Source organism: Ahaetulla prasina, chromosome 8 (assembly GCF_028640845.1).
Source record: "Ahaetulla prasina isolate Xishuangbanna chromosome 8, ASM2864084v1, whole genome shotgun sequence".
Taxonomy (NCBI): domain Eukaryota; kingdom Metazoa; phylum Chordata; class Lepidosauria; order Squamata; family Colubridae; genus Ahaetulla; species Ahaetulla prasina.
Genome location: NC_080546.1, coordinates 21,706,231 through 21,727,137, shown reverse-complemented (window position 1 = coordinate 21,727,137; position 20,907 = coordinate 21,706,231). Strand labels below are relative to the sequence as shown.

At 37.9% G+C, this 20,907-nt stretch overlaps 1 protein-coding gene across 1 annotated transcript in view; it reads right to left on the bottom strand.

Annotated features, from left to right (window-relative positions):
- The window catches only part of BMPR1B (bone morphogenetic protein receptor type 1B), a 238,225-nt gene that overhangs the window by 120,761 nt on the left and 96,557 nt on the right, over positions 1 to 20,907 (bottom strand). Inside the window, exon 2 of the mRNA XM_058193223.1 lies at positions 20,725 to 20,803. The gene's annotated coding sequence lies outside the window, so the exon portion shown is untranslated. The remainder of the gene's footprint in view (positions 1 to 20,724; positions 20,804 to 20,907) is intronic.

Below are 20,907 nucleotides of genomic sequence, written 5' to 3'. Positions count from 1 at the left end.
AACTCCGCCCCCTTTGCAGAGTTGGGAAGCTAAGCAAACCTCTCTGAGCCCCGGGAGGTTGCTGAGTAATGAATCTGCCAGCCGGCGAGATAAATAGCTTCTGCCGCTCTCCGTTTGCCGTTTGAGGACTGAAATCTTGAATCCTTTGTAAATATTGTAAATAACGCTGAAATCTTGATTAAATAAAAGAATTAAATACTAAAGATAGAGCTACTTAGGAGTGCAGGAAGACACGTTGGTCCAGCTTGGGACCGAGTAAAAAACTGGGGAGACAACAGGATAAGGCGGGGCTTGGAACAAATTAAAGACTCGGTCCTACAAGCTTAACACAAGAGTTAACCCATGCCTGACCGCCGTTTTCCCACCTGTCTGGAGAATAAGCCCTAATGCGTCTTTTGGAGCAAAAATTAATATAAGACCTGGTCTTATTTTCGGGGAAACATAGTATATCTCTCATAAATATGAACACACTGCAGTATCCCAGGCTCATGTGATCACCTTTTGTGGCCTTTGAACAAACAAAGTCAACGGGGATGCTAGATTCACTTAATAACTGTGTTACTAACTTAACAAATACACTGATTCACTTAACAAATATGGCAAGAAAGGTCGTAAAATTAGGCAAAACTCACTTAACCAATGTCTCATTTAGCAAGAGAAATGTTGGGCTCAATTGTGGTCATAAGTTGAGGACAACCTGTACAAATGCTCTAATTTGGATGCTACTAAAACAAGAGAGGCAATTTATTTATTTATTTAATTAATTAATTAATTAATTAAACTTTTATACCGCCCTTCTCCCGAAGGACTCAGGGAGGTGTACAGCCTTCATTTAAAACAATTAATATACACACTAAAATAACAATTAAAAAACTTATTCAATAAAAGGCCGAAATTAAAACCGTCCAATTGACCCTATAAAATACTCAATAAAATTACAATTAAAAATTTAAAATTTAGAGTTTAAAAATCAGGCCAGTCCCGCTTGGATAAATAAATAAGTTTTCAGTTCCCGGCGAAAGGTCCGAAGGTCAGGCAATTGGCGCAAACCGGGGGGAAGTTCGTTCCAGAGGGTAGGTGCTCCCACAGAGAAGGACCTTCCCCTGGGGGCCGCCAGAATTGAAAAACTCAAGACAGAAATGAATATTAGTGTAGTTTTCATAGAAGTTAAGATTGCCCAATGATTTTCCATTATTTCTATGCCTTCCACACTTTTTTTTTAATCATGTCAAGATTGTTCATAAAGATTTCCTTGAAGAATTTTAAGACCAAATTGAAAGCCGCATTCGTAATCGAAATTATGCATATTAGGGAGTTGAATATTTTCATACAGATTTTGGCAAACAAAGAAAGGTAGTGTGTCTCCATTTGCTGTGACAATTCCACAATGGGGCTTTAACCTGGGAACTAAACCAACAGCATTAACCTATCGAAGTTTGTGAGCCCACATTTGTTTTAATTAAACAAAGAGATTATACAGATGCTGCTGACAAGGATTATCAAAACAGAATGGCAGCACCTGCCCTCTGCAACCTCACTAATTGGTACTGAATCTGAGGTACCAATTAACAGAAAAAGCAGGGAGGGGTCAGCAAACATAGTTCAAGGCCAACCATTTCACGCTGAGCACAAAAGCATTTGCTGCCATTATTTCAGGAGAGAGGCTCTAAATAAAAGTTTCAGGGTTTCGGAGTTTTGAAAGTATCTTTTGTGGCATGACATATTTCCATTGTCAGTTTTGCCTCTCTTGCTTTGCATTCCAAGCAGGACAAAAGAGAAACTTCTGTGTGGTTTGGGTAAAAAGAAAAGACATTTTCTATGGGCTTCTCAGCTAAAGAAAGGCAGAGAAAACGATCCGCATTGTGCATTTGAACCGGAAGGCAACACTTTTTTCTAGCCTCCGAGTGGCATGATTGAAATTAAGACTACAGAGAACTGGGCAAGAGGAGAGTAGAAACTTAATTTGTAATGAAAGGTAATTTAAATGTAATTAACAGCATTCATCCAAGGCAATTAACTTCCTCTTCATTTAATAATTTCACCTTCTCCCTTTCCCTCTCTTTTAAACTACAGGTAGTCCTCGACTTACAAACATTCAGTTAATGACTGTTCAAAGGAAAAACGGCACTGAAATATGACTATTTTTCACACAACTCTTTCCTTGGCAAGATCCATTTAACTTGTACATATTTTAATCTGGTATTTTATATTTTAAATTTTATGTCTTATTACGGTGGCGGGATTCAATTTTTTTTTACTACTGGTTCTGTGGCTTGGTGGGCATGGCATGGTGAGTGGGTGTGGCTTGGTGGACGCGGCAGGGGAAGGATACTGTAAAATCTCCATTTCCACCCCACTCCAGAGGAAGGTTACTGCAAAATCCTCATTTCCTCTCGATCAGCTGGGACTCGGGAGGCAGAGAATAGATGGGGGCGGGGCCAGTCAGAGTTGGTATTTACCAGTTTTCCAAACTACTCAAAATTTCCACTACCGGTTCTCCAGAACTGGTCAGAACCTGCTGAAACCCACCTCTGGTCCTTTAAATGCTTATGACATGAATAAACAAACATGACCACTGCAGCATGCCCACAGGCACGTGATCAAAATTCAGATGCTTGGCAACTGGCTCATATTTATGATGGTTGCAGTGTCCCAGGGTCACGTGATCCCCTTTGGTGAACTTCTGACAAGCAAAATCAATGGGGAAGTCAGATTCACTTAACAACTGTGTTATTAACTTAACGACTGCAGTGATTCACTTAACAACTGTGGCAAGGTAAGTCATAAAATGGAGCAAACTCAACTGTCTCCCTTAGAAAGAGAAATTTGGGGCTCAATTGTAGCTGTAAGTCAAGGACTGTAGTACCTCAGATAAGAATCTCACTATTTTCATGACATAGTAACCTACGTTCCAGTGTTCCTTACGTTCTTAAGGCCTAAAGGGATAGTGCCTTATCAGCTTTACATGAATAACATCTATGTATTCACTGAATACACAGTCATTTACAGGTTTCAAGCATGCCAGTCAAATATGGAAACCAACAATTCATGAGCTAAATGCATATTGGAAATCTTCCTGGATAATCCAATTTAGTAGGCCAGGCTTAAAACAGTGGGAATCCACCCGGCAGTTTACAGCAGTACAAAATTTGTGACCTAGATGATAGGCAGAAGATCCAGATGGATCTCGACGAACTTGAATATTGAGTCCTATCTAACAAAATGAAATTCAATGTAGAGCAAAGTAAAGTCTTTCACTTAGGCAAGACAAATCAAAAGTACACGTACAAATTAGATGAAACCTGGCTGTGAGACAATAGTGGACAATCAATCAAATGTGAGCCAGCAGTATGTGGCATTAGCCAAAAAAGCTAATGCAATCCTAAAATGCATTAACAGAGGGATAGAATCAAGATCATGTGTGGTAGTAGTACCGCTCCAAAAAGCCTTAGTAAGAATACTGCATTCAGTTTTGGTCACACTATAAAAAAGGTCTTGGGATTCTAGAAAGAGTGCAGAGAAGAGCAACAAAGATGATTAGGGGGCCTGGAGGCTAAACCATATGAAGAACAATTACAAGAATTGGGCATGGCTATTCTAGTGAAGAGAAGGGCCAGGAGAGACATGATAGCAGTGTTCCAATAATTGAGGGGCTATCACAGAGCATTTGAAGGCCAGACAAGAAACAACGGATAGAAACTGATCAAAGAGAGATTTAACCTAGAAATATAGAGAAATTTTCTGACAGTGAGAACAATCAACCAATGGAACAGCTTGCCTTCAGAAGTTGTGGGCGCTTCATTTCTGGAAGCTTTCAAGAAGAGATTGGACTACCATCTGTCAGAAATGGTGTAGGCCTGTGATGCCAAACCTATGGCACACATGCCAGAAGTGGCATGAACTGCTCTTCTGGTTTTCAGTGCTCCTGTGCGTACCCACTAGGAAGGGGCTCTTCCAATTTCTGGCAATCCCTCATGCGTTTCAGCACTCAGTGCTGAAAAGATTCGCCAACACTGGTGTAAGGTCTCCTGCTTGGGTGGGGGGTTGGACTAGATGACCTACTAGGTCCCTCCCAAGTCTGTTATTTTAAGTATTCTAAATATTATTTGAACAAATTATCTGAACAAATACTTGATTAACATTCCTGTAGCATTTTTCTGTCACTAGGTTCACAAAATCCACTGGATCAAAGGAGTACTTAAAAATGGTTAATTAGCCAATGGAAGTGTTTCATGTTAGAAAAGGCAAGAATGAAGACAACTGCTTAATACTGTATTTACATGGATAAATTTTCCTAAATATCCAAAAGGGACTTTTACTGATGGAAACATAATTGGTAACTGCAGTTACGAAGGTGCAAAGTCCGTCCTTCCTTCCTTCCTTCCTTCCTTCCTTCCTTCATCTCTTTTCCCACCTCTTTTCCTTCCAACATTTCATCATGTTGCTTTTTTCCGCCAGTAAAAATTTACCCTTGTTCTAAATTAAAAAGAAATAAGGCACTAGGTATGTCTGTCTGTCCATCCTTCTGTGTAAGAGTGGTTTCTGTTTCAGATAGACTGATTGGTATACAAATTAATGTTTTTTTTAATGCAATAGTTTATTTTACAAGCGAATTTTATTGGTAATTATAACTTCTTTTAATATGTAGAGAGCTTATCAACTTTTTGAGAATACATAAATGTATATACAAGTGTGATATTTTAATGCATTTCCTTGGGAAATCACCAGGATTACTTTCAGAATAAGCAACCATAAGTTGAAACAGTGAAGATGGTAGGAGCAACACACACACACACACACACAAACACACACACCCTTCAAGCTGTACTCCTTTCTGGTAAATACCACATATACATTTTGACACTTCCTCAGTTTGATTTATTTGTCTTTCAAATGAGAATTAACAGACCGATTACAGGACGTAGTTATTCTCCTTGTCCTCTGGCAACTACGGGACCCATCAAATAATGACGGATTAACTCATTAGTACTTTAGATTCAACTGACCATTTCATTCTCTACTCATGTCATGTCCTACAAACATTTTCTCCTTTCCCAAGGCTATATAAAACGCTGAAGAAACATTTGTCTTTGGTGATATATTTATTTATTCAGCCATTCTCTGCATTTAATCGGCTTGTCAGGTTACCAATTAGACATGGGATTTTGATCTCCAAACATAGAACAATATGATGAGAAAGAGAATAATGGAAGGCCAAAGGCCAATAAAGTTCCATTAACATGCTACTCTGACACTCTTCCATAGTTAGGGTTACCTTTCCCCCAAAACACACATATGCCAAATGCAGAAATATGTATTTCAGTTACGTGCTAGTTTTAAATATGTTTTAGGTGATATTTCCAAATAAACCAACTTTCTGAATGCCCCAGCATTCTTATTTAGAATGAGTGGTGTGGTGGCCTGGTGGTGAAGATGTTCACCTCCCACTCGGAAGGCTAAGTAGCGACAGATGCTTCTCTCCTAAGGCACAAAGAAAATATATCTGCTGCAAACTCCACATGGTGTCTGGAAGGGTAAATGTTCATTTTAATATATTGTTTGAGACATGATAGCAGTGTTCCAATATCTCAGGGGTTGCCACAAAGAAGAGGGAGTCAAGCTATTCTCGAAAGCACTTGAGGGTAGGACAAGAAGCAGTGGGTGGAAACTAATCAAGGAGAGAACCAATTTAGAACTAAGGAGAAATTTCCTGACAGTTAGAACAATTAATCAGTGGAACAACTTGCCTGCAGAAGTTGTGAATGCTCCAACACTGGAAATTTTTAAGAAAATGTTGGATAACCATTTATCTGAAATGGTGTAGGGTTTCCTGCCTGGGCAGGGGGTTGGACTAGAAGACCTCCAAGGTCCCTTCCAACTCCGCTACTGTTGTTGTTGTTATTATTTATTTATTTATTTAGGATATATATGTATATACCTATACACACACACACACCAATATGCATTAATGAAACTCTGGACAGTACAGGTAGTCCTCGAGATTTGACCACAACTGAGTCCAACATTTCTGTTGCTCAGCGAGACATTTAAGCGAGCAGGGTCCTTCACTTGCCGAGTCTAGTTTTCTACTATCAATGTACCCATAATTTGCTTATTTGCTACTATAAATTTGCTTATAATCCATCATATAACAGCTCCCAGGCTTTACAGATAAAAACACTGTAAATCTCTGTTCTAGAATTTAGGAGCTGATTTCTCCTAGTATTTCATCTAAATCTAAATTTCATCTAAAACTCATGACAACTAAAGCCTCAAAGAGTCATTGTAGGAGCTGAATCCTGGCTAACCAAGAAATGAAAAAGAAAAGTATAAGAAAATTATGAAACAAGCCAAACTGGAATTTGGTGAGTTGATCAGATAGTGTATGTATGGTCTCTAATGTTCTATAGTTATATCCAGGGTCTGGAAACTTTTATTACACTGGAGCTACACGGCATGGTTCTTTCTCTCCAATCTATAGTTTTAAACTTTTGTTAATAATCCTACTCACTCATCATAAAATCTCCAGAACGGTAAAGCTACAAACTTGAAATTTGGCACGTATGTCCTTCTTGGCTTCTAGGTGCTCACTAAGAAAGGATTTTTTTAACATGACCATCAGATCATTAGTATTTCATATACAGTATTATATTCACACACTCTGATGCTAAGGAGTTAGAAGTTCTACTCCCCCTCCCCACCTGAAAAGAACTCTATTCCAACTCCCAGTTGCCTTATATTAACACGCCCTGATGTTACGGAGTTACACATTCTACATTAAGTTTCAGGCTTTAAGTGTCAATTTATCACGCCTGATCACATAGTTTCATAGCGAAGCACGGGTATCCAGCTTGTGTGTATGTGTGTGTATATACACATACATACATATTCCTGTATGATTTTAGGAGCCGATTGTGTTACACCCTATTTAAAGTACATAGCATTCAGGTTGCAATCAGCCATTTAAAAAGTCTTCCAACATTTTCCTCCACCCAAGAAAGATACTTCCTTAGTCAATATGGTGTAAAAATCCTGATGCTTAAATAACGGCTAACCTCTGGATGAAACATGTTCTCAAATTCCTATGGACTGCTTTATTGTAAGGCGTATATTTGCTGATGCAGCCATGAAACACAAAACGTCTTTCAAAGATAATTATTAGCATGATTTGAACAACCTTCCAGCCAAGCTTCAAACTCACCTCATCGCTTCCTGGAGGTCATGCAACAGATGTTAACGAAAGCAAGTCTTGCTTATATTTGCCTAGTTAAGTACAGAGTTAATGGTCTGCCTTTTTCTCCTGAAAAGATAATAACCACTGCACCAAAGGTTATTCCTTTTACAAAATATCAGTTAAAGAACTGTTCACTGATAACCTAGCACGTGTGCATCAAACCAATATTCCCATTATTTCTGAACAATAAAAAGATTAACATTATCATTTGGAAGTGACTCAGGCACGTTCCTGATTCACTGGAACATAAGAAGGGGGAGGGGCCACAGCACAATCAGATTGGCATGTTATTACAATTTTCCTATGAGTTGATTATCTGGTATAGTCTATCTACTGTTGCTGACATCCAGTGACAACAGAGGATAAAGCAAAATATTCTCACACTGCAAATCTACTCTTTCTTGGGAAAACAGCCCTACCCAAACTATATTGTCTTTTGAATGCTACCAACTTCTGTTGCACAAGATCAAAGCATCATGGGTGTAGTAGAATACAGCTCAAAATTTAGGCCTTTAAGTTTTAATTGTGATGACTTGTACTGCAATATATGGATTGAAAAAGAAATAAAAAGGCTTACGCTCTGAAGCACTATCAGAGCAAATAGTGTTAATTCTGATGGATTATTGATATCCTTTTATTATTATTAATAATAATGAGATTAGCTGGATAATAATATGAAATCTAGTCTAAATGTTTGGCTAATGAACCATAAGAAGGTTAAAATACTGTAGGATTTTTGAATACAAACTGATAAAATCTTGCTCATAACAAGATTTAACGGTGGTTGAAAAGAAGAAAATGTGAATAACTGATGTGGCAATATCAAGGTATAGTAGAATGGAACTCAAAGAACTGGAGAAAAACACAAAGTATGAAGATCTGAAAATTGAAATTGAAAGATTATGGCATAAACCAGCCGTGAAGTTAACAGCAAACCGAGTGCCATTCCAAAAACTCTTTAGAAGTGCTTAGAAAATCTGCATATTGATAAAATTTCCATCAGTCAACTGCCGAAGTCCATACTGCTTACATCTACATATATACTATGCCATTTATATGTAAACTGCACGTAAACAGTATGACATCCTAGATTCTTGGGAAGAACTTGACGCATATGAAGGCCAATACCAGCTAAAGACCTGTCATCTGTGATTTTAAATTATTGTGAATAAATAATAACAGAAATAATAAAGCTATATTGTAAGTGCCAAGTAAAACTGGTTCCCCTTATCACCCACTCAGTTTCAACTACGATCCAAATTTGGGACTTTTCCCTCTACAGATAGCCCTTGATTTACAACCAGTCATTTCAGGACTATTCATCATTATTAAAACTGATTTAGGACCATTCTTCACACTTATCATCATTGCAGCATCCCCACGATCATGTGAACAAAATTCAGATGCTTGGCAACTGGCATGTGCTTATGACTGTTGCAGGGTCCTGGGGTCATGTGATCACCTTTTGTAACCTTCTGACAAGCAAAGTCAATGGGGAAGACAGATTCACTGAACAACCGTGTTACTAACTTAACAACTGCAGTGATTAGCTTAACAACTGTGGCAAGAAAGGTCTTAAAATGGGGCACAACTCACTTAACAGAAATACTGATCTCAAGAGTGATTGTAAGTCAAAGACAAATTGTACGTTAACAGTAATATTTTTTTTTCTTACACACTTTTTTTATAAGATAAAAGGCCCTACAAAATGGGCTGTATTTTTATTTAAATGGGTTACATTATAAATGATTCATATAATAAAGTACTCACAATTTTCTCTCTTTTCACAGAAATATCTTGAGTTAGGTTTGGTAGATTTTTTTAAAATCCACAATAGAAGAACCAACACCATTCTATAAGCAGTAATAATTGCATCCATGTTCTTTTATATATAAAATGTTTGAAATGGGATTTGGGAGTCTGAAATGTATACATTTATTAGAAAAAAAAATAGTACTATTGGTGTTTTCAAGAAGCGTATCTTCTCAATTATACAAATAGTTACTGTCTCTGTTCTAGTAGTAATATAAAATTAATCAAATAAATGTACTAAAAACAGATTCAAAGCTTTTCAGTCGGATAGTTCATCTGTCCAAGAATAGTCAAAATTAGCACAACTGAATATCTTCAAAGCATTCGGGAGTTGAATGATTTAGTGATTCGGGGGGGGGGGGAAGGAAGCAGTGTCCCCCACCCAGGATACCAAGTCGTACTTTTTAAAAAATGTATTTTGCTTACAGAAAAATCAACATTTATTTCTGTAATAGTAACCCATGAGGGCCAAATGAGTTCAATTATACCTTTGTTAGACACTCAGTTCAAGTAAACTTAAATGAGTATTGCCATATGAATTGGTAAAAATATATATATATACAGAAATCTTGGTCTCATCATTATATAGTTATATTATTGTAACTAAACTCTCTCTCTCACTCACTCACTCATACACACGCATACACACTTTTTCCTGCAATAGTAGCAAATATCTGTAGCTCAGATGTAGGATGAGAGTGAAGGTTCGTTCTTTGGGTTGGTTTCCAAACATTTCATTACCAGGCTAGGTAACATCTTCAGTGGGATTTAGGGGATGTCTGAATGTTCCCTATAAATATAATGACACATCTTGTTTACAGGCTTCCAGATAATCTTCCAGACAGTGAAGCAAAATCTTGGAATCTAATTTTATTTTTTTATCATATAATAATGCTGTAATGTAAAACAGCAAAACTAGGTTTCCAGCACTTATCAAAATTGTTTTTCAGTCCATGGAATAGAACAGGCATTTAAAGTGTTTTACAAATACCATTTTATACAATTGCTATTTTAAAAAAAATGTCTGTCACTACTCCCCTGAATTGTAATAATTGAGGTAGATGAAGCACTAAACTTTAATGCAAAAAAAATCAAAGAATATAATAACATAATTGCATTTGTCTCACTGGGATTCTTCTAGAGGAATTCCCCTAGAAGTAAGTCAAAAAGAAACATGTAAAGTAATGAATGTTTAGCTGTTCATAAAAGGTTCACTTGGCCCAGCTTCCCAATCAGGTGCCCTGCAACCGTTGTTGGTTTCTACAGTAAAACAGAAAACAGTGGGGGTAAAAAAATCAGACATTGTGGTGTTGTTTTATCATTCTTCTGAATAGCATATTACTAAGTATGTAAACTACAAGAGACTGATTTAGTCTTTAAGTATTAGGTTCATTTATTAACTCTGATTTATGCAGTCTTGATTTTAAAACAAGAATTCTGTATTGCACTTCCAGCATAAATAGCCACAGGCAGACAAGCAGAAAAAATATATCTTGTACTTTTGAGAGTTCAAGGTATCCAAGTTCCAGTTCCAACTGTAACTTAAGTCTTTCCTGACCTAGTGTATTAACAACTGTGTGTGATTACGTGCTAAACAGATCATCGTCTGTAAGTGGCATGGAATTTTAGAACATTTTCAAATGTATATTGAGATTTGTTGGCATAGACAATATATCCCTGAAAACTAAGAGCACTGTATTTATATTGAGAGTGGTTTAATAGCTTTATTCAAGAAGGTCAAAAAGAACTACCTGTATTGAAAAAGAACTTAGTACTATCTCTATCAAGAAAGGAAGACTTTAGAATAGAATAGAATAGAATAGAATAGAATAGAATAGAATAGAATAGAATAGAATAGAATAGAATTTTATTGGCCAAGTTTAGACACACAAGGAATTTGTCTTGGTGCATATGCTCTCAGTGTACATAAAAGAAAAGATACCTTCATCAAGGTACAACACTTAAAACACTTAATGATAGTCATAGGGTACAAATTAAACACTTAATGATACAACACTTATTGATAGTCATAGACTACAAATAAGCAATCAGGAAACAATATCAGTATAAATCGTAAGGATACAAGCAACAAAGTTACAGTCATAAGTGGAAGGAGATGGGGGATAGGAACAATGAGAAGCAAACAGCTATGAACAGTTAATGTTTCTTAAGGACTTGAGTATAGATTTTCTAAACACAGCATTATGTTTTGTAAAAGAACATTTCTTCTTGGCTCCATCCCTCACCTCTCCCTGTTGCATTAAACCACCCAGTTTTTAAAGTGATTCTACCAAGCCATCTTTACTATCAGGAAAAAAAAATCTGGGATTCAGAGATAGCTATTCAAAGATAACTGCAGAATATCTACATATTCAAATACTAAACCATTTATCATACTCCATTTTTCAATGAAGATTTATACTTAATCCCTTAGAATTCTCAGCAGTGGCCCTGCTACATAAAATATAAAATTTTATGTACTACTCTTAGGTCAGACTGAAGGTGGCATAGTTCTAAGTTGTCTAAGACCAAAATTTCAAGTCAAAAATTTCAAGTTGATTACTGGTATATACATTAAGAACTAAAATAATGTTATTTGAAACAATACTGACACTTGTCACCCCCTCTAATATATGCAATATTCAGATATATGTAATATTCATTTCAAACCTCTAGGTACAGTAGAATGTTAAATATAGAGTAAAAAACCAAAACTGCAGGAAGAAATATTCTATGATCAAATCTGTTACTTTATTTAGTCATTTTAGTTATCTAATTCTAACCACTAGGTGGTGTATTTACAATTTATTTAGGTCACAAATAGGCTGCTTAAACATAATGTGGGTGTGCATCAATGTGCATGGTAGATTATAAAAAATAAGCTCAAATATAACACAAATTCAAAATCACTGATTAGGTCTTAAATTTTGCTTTCAACCATAAGCCTATGTCAGTGTTTCTCAACCTTGGGAACTTTAAGGCATGCTGACTTCAACTCCCAGAATTCCCCAGTCAATCATGGTTGGCTGGCGAATTCTGGGAGCTGAAGTCCACATACCTTAAAGTTCTCAAGGTTGAGAAAGACTGACCTATGTGGTTTCTTTGTAATTGTGATTAACTCACAATACCCAGGGAACATAATACTTCTCAGAGATGTAATACAACATAAGTAGAGGACGCCTAAAACTTTAAAAATTATAGCACCTTGCAAGGCAGACTTGAAAACTGATGCTTAAAAGTAAAGAATAAAAAGGAGGATTTTAAAGGTCATAAAGATTATTCAGGTTCACTTTCAAAGTTTGTAGGATCAAGATGTAAAGCATGGCTGTGAAACTCTATTTCATTGAGGGCGGCATCAGGGTTGTGCGTGACCTTGAGGGGCCAGTCTGACAAGACTCGTGTTGGGGGCACCTGTGGCAGCCCGAGTGCTCTGACAGTGAAAACTGGTTCCCAAGCTCTGTTTTCAGCTGCAACCCTCTACCAGTGAAAATGGAGCTCTGTTTTTGCTGGCAGAAGCACTGCGGGCCAGTTCTAAGTATCCCGCGGGCCAGACCCACCACCACCCCCGGCCCTTGAGTTTGACACCTCTGATGTAAAGCATCTCAGTTATCAGCACTTGGATCTTATTTATTTATTTATTTATTTATTTATTTATTTATTTATTTATTTATTTATTTATTTATTTATTCATTCATTCATTCATTCATTCATTCATTCATTCATTCATTCATTCATTCAATTTTTATACCGCCCTTCTCCCGAAGGACTCAGGGCAGTTTACAGCCAGAAATAAAACAACATAAATATAAGCAAAAATTAAAAGCATATTAAAAAACTTATTCTAAGATTTGGCCGAAGATTAAAACTAACATAAAACCATCATAAAACCCCCCTTAAAATTTCGTTAGGCTAGCCCCGCACAGTGGAATAAAAAGGTCTTGAGCTCGCATTTAAAAGACCGGAGGTCGGGGAGTTGACGCAACCCCGGAAGCAACTCGTTCCAAAGGGCAGGAGCCCCCACAGAGAAGGCCCTCCCCCTGGGGGCCGCCAGTCGGCATTGTTTGACTGACAGCACCTGAGGAGGCCCTCACTATGGGAGCGCACAGGCCGATGGGAGGCTATTGGTGGCAGTAGGCGGTCCCGTAAGTAACCTTCTGCTGACAACTTGGCCTTGTGAATCACTGTTAGTACCAACTTAGAAGCAACTGGGGTAAACTAGGAGGCAGGCTAAATTAGAGAACAAAGAGAATAAGCCAAAAATAAATAGCTTCCTTGTTTCCAAAACTGTGATCAGAATGGGTGGTATGTTACAACTCCTTGTTTAACTATAAGAGACAACAGACATCACTTTCTTAGTGAAATTGTATAAGATTTTATTAAAGGAGATTATCTGAACTTGGTTCTGTTTCAAAAATGATGTCTTTTAAATTTATGACTCAAAATTAATGGATTACAGGGTCGTAAAAAGAGAGTTTTACTATTATCATTATTATTATTATTGAAGCAGTATGTCCTTAGTACTCACTGACTACCCACTAGAAAGATCCTGTCAGCCTGATCAAGTGGATCAGACAAGAAACACCATCAGATGAGTTAATTCTACTTTATTGTAAGGCCACATTAACAGATTCTTGTATGTCTGAAATTCCAATTCTGCCCCCTTCCTCCTTTTCACCCTGAGAAATTAGGGAGGGTGTTGTCTGAGCCTCTTGCCCCTCCCACTATCTACCTGTGGACTAAGCTGTCTCCCTAGGCAGCATCTCTTGGAAAGAAGCACATTCCAAGGTCATTCCTACACATTATTACAGATTTTCCAATCTGCCTACTTACTGATGAATTCTACCTAATGTACACCTGGATACTTTCTGATGTGTTTGGACTGTATTTCTCAGAATTATTTTTTTTAAAAACAACCAGTTTGGTTTAAAGTTTAAAGATGCTGTACTAAAAGTAAGGAGATTGTGAGGTCTCGTCCTGTCTTAGACACGGAAAACAACTCAATGATTTTGGGCCAATCATTTCCTCTTTGCCCTAGGAAGAAAGCGAAGATAAACCACTTCCCAAATAATTGCCAATATTTGTTCATATACCTGTCAATGTCCATGAGGGAATGTGCCCTCATCCCTCAAAAATGTATAGGAATATTAGCTCATCTGAAAAGCAGTAGATTTGCTGTCATATAATTTACAACCAATAGCTTTAGATATCACCTGCGTAGACTTTTAGTATATTATTTATGCTTGGTTAATTTTCTCATATGAATCTTGTTGTAGCATTCATGAATGTTCTTTTTCTGTTTAATTTAATTAACACAAATTCAAGAAAGAATGACACCAACTCCACCTAAATACCTTCTTTCAATTCTCCACATGCTTGTACTTCCATTTTTCTTCCTCGCCCCTGCCTGTCTTAGGGATTTAGTAGCTAAATATTAGCAGCTTCACCATATTTCTTAAGTTGGCACAAGAAAGTGTTTATAAACCACAATTCCTCAAAGGCTCCCTATTAATAATTAGCCAGATTTTTTCCATTATAATGAATCTCATTACAAAGTGAAGCAGCCTTCAAAAGCTTCCAACAGAATTCAGGTCGCTTTGCTTCTCCAACTTATTTGACTTTGCCAATGTATTTGACTTGCCAAATTCGATTTACTAGCAGAATGGAAATCGCATTTCAAAAGATTAGCAAACATCAATGGGCTGGCAAATGACTGCAGCCCAACAGCATGTGATGGAATATGGTCACTTCTTACATACAAACATCTTTGGTCATTTGTTACAGTTTGCTAATTAACAATGTAGTGGGAAAAGCCCAAAAACAGATGATGGCAAACGAAGAAAGTGATTATACATTGTCACCAGGAACGATGGCATCGTCAGCTAACCAGTTCAGAAACTGATATGTAATTTTCCAATTCAAGGCACAGGGACAATGTGCTTGTTAATTAAAAGTCATACTTTATACTTTACACTTCTGGAAGCAGGGAGATATGTAATAAATAACCGCTACTCACTGGTTTATTTCAGTCCTCAACAAAAGCAAGTCCTGCTTCAATGCTTTGGCACTAAGTAAAGGATATGCTGACCTTCAGGGTAGAGAAATTTTTTTTAAACGTAAGGGTTTATGGTAACTTGATCTGGACCATAAAGAATATAGAAACATAACTGGATCTTTGCTAAATGAAATGGTTATTCTCAAGGGGCAATTTATCTTCACAAATCAAAATGCATGTCTCAGAAGGGTATTCTCAGCATCAATTTGGTATGGGTTGGATGTCTCATGAACAGGATAATTTCTCTTACTTTCTCATATACATTATTGCCATTTTGATAAAATAGAAGTTTGGAAATACTTTAAAATTAAACCTCAAATTAAAGATTTCACTTCTACACGTTTTTTTTTTACTTTTAAATATGCTTCCCAAAGTACACTTTTAAATTATTTTAAATGAGATCCTCAAATGCTTATCAGATGCTAGTGCATATTCAGATTTAAAAAACAAAAAAACAAAAAAACCTATCAAAGCAGGAAAGTTAGGAGTTTTGTTTTTTTCACTATTTTAATTCAGTTGGATCTGACAACTACGGGGAAGAGGCTCTCCAAAAAAAAAAATGCAAATGGCTGTTGCTATGTGTGAGCCTAACTAAAGATCCAACTAATACATGCACTCAGGGGTGGGCTTCAAAAATTTTAGCAAAGGGTTCTCTGCCTGGATGCTGGGTGGGCGTGGCCATGTGGGCAAGGCCTAGTTGGCCTCCTGCACCATGACGGGAGTGGGGAATTTTTGCCCTCCCTGGGCTCCTGACACTTTCCTTGAGCTCCAGGAAGGCGAAAATGGCCTCCCCAGGCTCCTGAGGCGCTCTATACACCGGAAACAGGCCCGTTTCTGGCCTTCCCGAACTTTCCGTAGGCCCATTTTTCATCCTCCCCGAGCCTCCACACATGCCCTGCACTTTCCTGCATCCAAAACGGGCTGCATGGGGACTCCTGGGAGGGGAGGGGTGGGCGAGGCCAGCCAGGAGTGGGATTTGGGGGTTCTCCGAACGGCACAGAATCTTAACTATAGGTTCTCTCGAACCCCTGCAAACTTCCAGCAGCCCACCACTGCATGCACTGATTTAACTATGCAGAGGTGATCGAAGAGTCTCTTTCTAATAAGTACAATGCGAATGTCATTCTTTTCTAATCCCAAGCACTATGTATTCCTGATAGGTCCTGGATGAAATTTATCAATTTTTAAATCTGTTCCATCAAGAACAGATCCCAACCTTTACATAGTTCCAATGGGGTCCATACAAAGAGAAAATCAGTCCAATTAATTGGAAGAAAGATAAACGTGGGTTTGGCATGAAAGTCTTCCAGATTTTGTAGGTAGATGTCATGTAGTCATTCTTGACCCCTGGCAACTACCTGGACAAGTCCATACAGTTTTCTTGGCAACATTTTCAAAAGTGGTTTGCTACTGACTTCTTCCTGAAGGCTGAGAAATACACATTGACTGGCTCAAACTCACCCAGATAGGCAGCTTTCTTCCTCCCCACTTTGTAACTTAGTGCCTGAAATCAGTTTACCAAATAATCCTTTTAAAATACTGTACTACATTTGCAAATAATATCTAGTAGACAATCAGATGCACTAAAGCAGGAATGTCAAACTGGCGGCCCTCAGGTCAGATGCATCACACACAGGCCATGCCCACCCCAGCTCCGCAAAGGGAAAAAACATCACATGACAGCAATGTGATGCCGCAAGTTTGACAACCATGCACTAAAGTGTTGAGAAATTGCATTGCACTCATGACAGAAACACCGATGCATTTCCGGGTTTGAAGAATTAGCTGGTGACATCACCACTGCCCGGGGGATGCTCAATTGGTGGCTCCTTTCAAGTCCCTGACAGGAGCTGGACCGAAGGACAGAGCTCACCCCACGCAGTAACAACCGGTTCTTCTGGAACCAAAAATGTGAGCATGTGTCTTCCGCGCATGCACATGGCATCAAAAAACCAGCGATTATATAGGATGTGATAATGCCAGGGCAGGTGGGTGGGGCCAGCCACTGGTTGGAACTACCGGTTCATCTGAACCGGCAGCAGCCCACCACTGACCCCACCCTCAGATCTCAAATATGTAATTGCTGCTTGTCAACAAAGCATCCTAAGCATGTGAGCCGCCGTTCTCCTTAGCATTTGGAAGCATTAATATCATATATTCTATCACAATTTGATAAAACTGTTAGACTTGTCTTTGTTTCAAAGGATGCACTACAACGGAAACAAGATTGCTAAAAAGGATATTATTTTGGTGTCACAGTTCCAGTACTTATGAGGACACATGATATAATGTTCTCCTGTCCTCGCTTTCCTTTTTATAAATTCAGATCTTTGCATGCAGGTTGACAAGCCAGTTATGATCCAATCTAGAAATGATAACCTCTTGACTCGCTTATGCAATACTGTCAGAGATGCAGTATATGACAGATATTCAGTACTATTAGAAATATATAAGACCATGACATTACATAAAAAAATAAATGCTACTATATGTTACAATTTATGATGTTACTACACAGATAGTCCTCGGGTTATGATCACAATTGAGCCCAACATTTATGTTGCTAAGTGAAACATTTATTAAGTGAGTTTTCCCCATTTCTTGCTACAGTTGTTAAGTGAATCATTGCATTTGTTAAGTTAGTAACTCAGTTGTTAAGTGAATCTGGATTCCCTATTGACTTTGCTTGCCAGAAGGTCACAAATGGTGATCACATGACTCTGGGACACAGCAACCATCATAAACATGAATCAGTCACCAAGCATCTGAATTTTGATCACATGACTATGGGGATGCTGCAAAGGTCATAACTGTGAAAAGCGGTCGTAAGTCACATTTTTCAGTGCCGTTGTAACTTTGATCGGTTACTAAACGAACTGTTGTAAGTCAAGGACTACCTGTATATTGTATTTTTGTAATTAAGGAGGAGCATGGAGTATTTTTTTCCTTTTGTCTCAGATGTTAAATAAATTGGCTGACTTTGTTTATATGTACTGCCCTAAGGCCTATCTGCATATAGAGAAAATGCACAGATTTATATTTTCTCTACATGAAGTTAATGCATTCATATATATTTTTTTCTATGTGAAAAATGATATTGTACAGTCATTAAACATAGGAACTGGGGAATTAATTTTTTAAAATTAACTTACGTCCTTAACTCAGGATGGCATAGAACGTAGCTGCATGTAAACCCTTTAAGTGTCCCAAATCAATTTGGAGCTACTACTCCTCTCAAGCTGCTCAACACAAAGGTTCATTGTACTTAAATCCTTAAGTCTATACAAAACCTCTCTAGTGGGTTCTAATGTTAACAAATTCATTTCAAGAGAATTTCTTCCTTAGTATCTTTAGTATAGTATTTTTTTTTAATAATGCTGGTGCTATTCTTGCTTCCAATTGAAAGGAAAATTGATTTTCAATCAGCTGAATAAATCACAGTATTGCTCCCACTTTTTCAGCTATAAATTGAAAGCTCTTACATAAAATGAAGAACACAACAAGCACACAGTATTAAACAAGAAGGATTTAACACCATTAATAGCTGTGATACAGCATTTTAAAATGTTATGAGTGACAATTTTTCAGTCACAAGGATTGTAATGTATTTTACACATTTGTACTGTAGCTGTTTTAAACATTAGATAAAGGTTCCCCTCACAAATATGTGCTAGTCGTTCCCAACTCTAGGGGGCGGTGCTCATCTCCATTTCAAAGCTAAAGAGCCAGCGCTGTCCAAAGATGTCTCCATGATCATGTGACCAGCAAGACTAAATGCCGAAGGTGCACGGAACGCTGTTACCTTCCCACCAAAGGTGGTCCCTATTTTTCTACTTGCATTTTTTATGTGCTTTCGAACTGCTAGGTTGAAAGAAGCTGGGACAAGTACCTGGAGCTTATTCCATTACACGGCACTAGGGATTTGAACCGCTGAACTGCCGACCTTTCGATCGACAAGCTCAGTGTCTTAGCCACTTAGCAACCACATCCCCTCCTTCAGGACTACCTGTAACTAACAATAATTCACAATGACATGCTATCCAAATAGATAGTCTATAACATTTGCACAATGAAGACAGTTTAAGTGGCTTTTCTCCCACTGTGAAATGTATACATGAGTTTTATTAGCATTATCTTTTGATATAAGCCCTCCTACAGAATCTATATTCCTTGAAACATCCTATAAAATGAAGCCAGGTTCTTTTTTTCTTCCAAAATTACTATAACTGGGCTATTCTTCCAATCCTTTAGGGTCAATTTATATTAACATTATTGACAACACCAGACCCAGAAATGATCCAAGACATGCAAGCACATTTGTTTAAATTCAATTTAATCTTAATCAAGTATAAAACACACTGGTAAGTGGTTGAGTCAAGCAAAAGAAAAATATGTGTAAGAGAATGATAGAATGTTTTAGTCTTTTGAAGATTTTTTTTTTGCTTGTTAAGTTCACTGGAACTTAGATGAAAAGAATACATCTTGAGAGGAAATAAAGTAGTGGCATTTTGGACATTATTCCCAGCTAATAACATCTGGGTTTTTTTTAAAAAAAACTGATATTTGAAAAGAGATTTGGTTACCAGTACAGAAATTGATATGTGGTGGGTCAACTCACTGCGGCTAACTCGCCACAGCACAACTCCCTGCAGGACAAGAGTTACACTAACATCAAAGAAATGATGGAACAGAATCAGTAAGAAAGGATGCAAAAGGGGGGGGACAAAATTAAATGTGAATGACAAAAATTTAAATCATTTCCTAATTAATTTAAATAATTAAAAGTGTTGAATTGTCCCACAGAGCGCTGTCTCATGGCGAGCTGGCCAGAGCAAGTTGCCTCACAGCAAGTTGGCCACAATGAGCTGCAATGAATTGGCTGTGGCGAGTTGACTGTGGCGAATTGTCCCATTCCAAGTGTGTCAAACTTAAGCCCCATGGGGTGGTTAGATCTGGTTCACAGGGTCACCCCAGAAACAGCAAAGGACTGGTCCATGGTGCTACTGCCAGTGAAAATGGAGCTTGGGAGGGCCACATGTTTTCAGTCGCACTGGCCTCCTGCAGCCCTCTGTACCCCACCCCCCACCCCCCCGAGCTCCATTTTCACTAGCAGAGAGCTGCAGGAGGCCATTGCAGCTGAAAAAGGAGCCTCGATGAATAATGTTGAGCTATCCATGCCCACCCTAGCCATGCCCCCAAAGGCCAAACAGATCCCTGATGCGGCCCTCAAGTTTGTCACCCGTTCCATTCCATCCGGATGCACCCAGTACATATGCAAAAGAATGACAACTGGTTCTTGAAAGCAGAAGCTACAAAACTGTAGGCATAAGGAAACAGTTTTCAACCAACAGAGTTTTCATACAGTAATCCCATGAAAGGAAACAGCATGCCTACCGCCCCTGTCCTAATGTTTTATTTTATTCGTATCCTTTACATGTATTTATAATTATGTTTACACTTGTATCTGTCATAAAATACATGCTTGATGAAATAATAAATAATAACTGCAGTACACCACAAACCTACAAAGGCAGTTTCGTTAACTCAAGCAGTGGCATGCAAATCAGTCCTCATTGTAGATGGAAGAAGTAAAAACAAACAATGAAATAAAAACGTGGTTCCACACCTTCACAATCTTTCCTTTAGCCAATTTCCACTGTGTTGCTAGAAGACTGTTCTCCTTAACCATAAGAAGCCCTTTGAACCTAATAGATGAAAAGAACATAGGTTTAAGCACCATGTAGTACAAAGCACTGCTCCAAATCCAAGTTAAAATTAAGTCCATAGTTGCTATTGATTCCATTTCTTC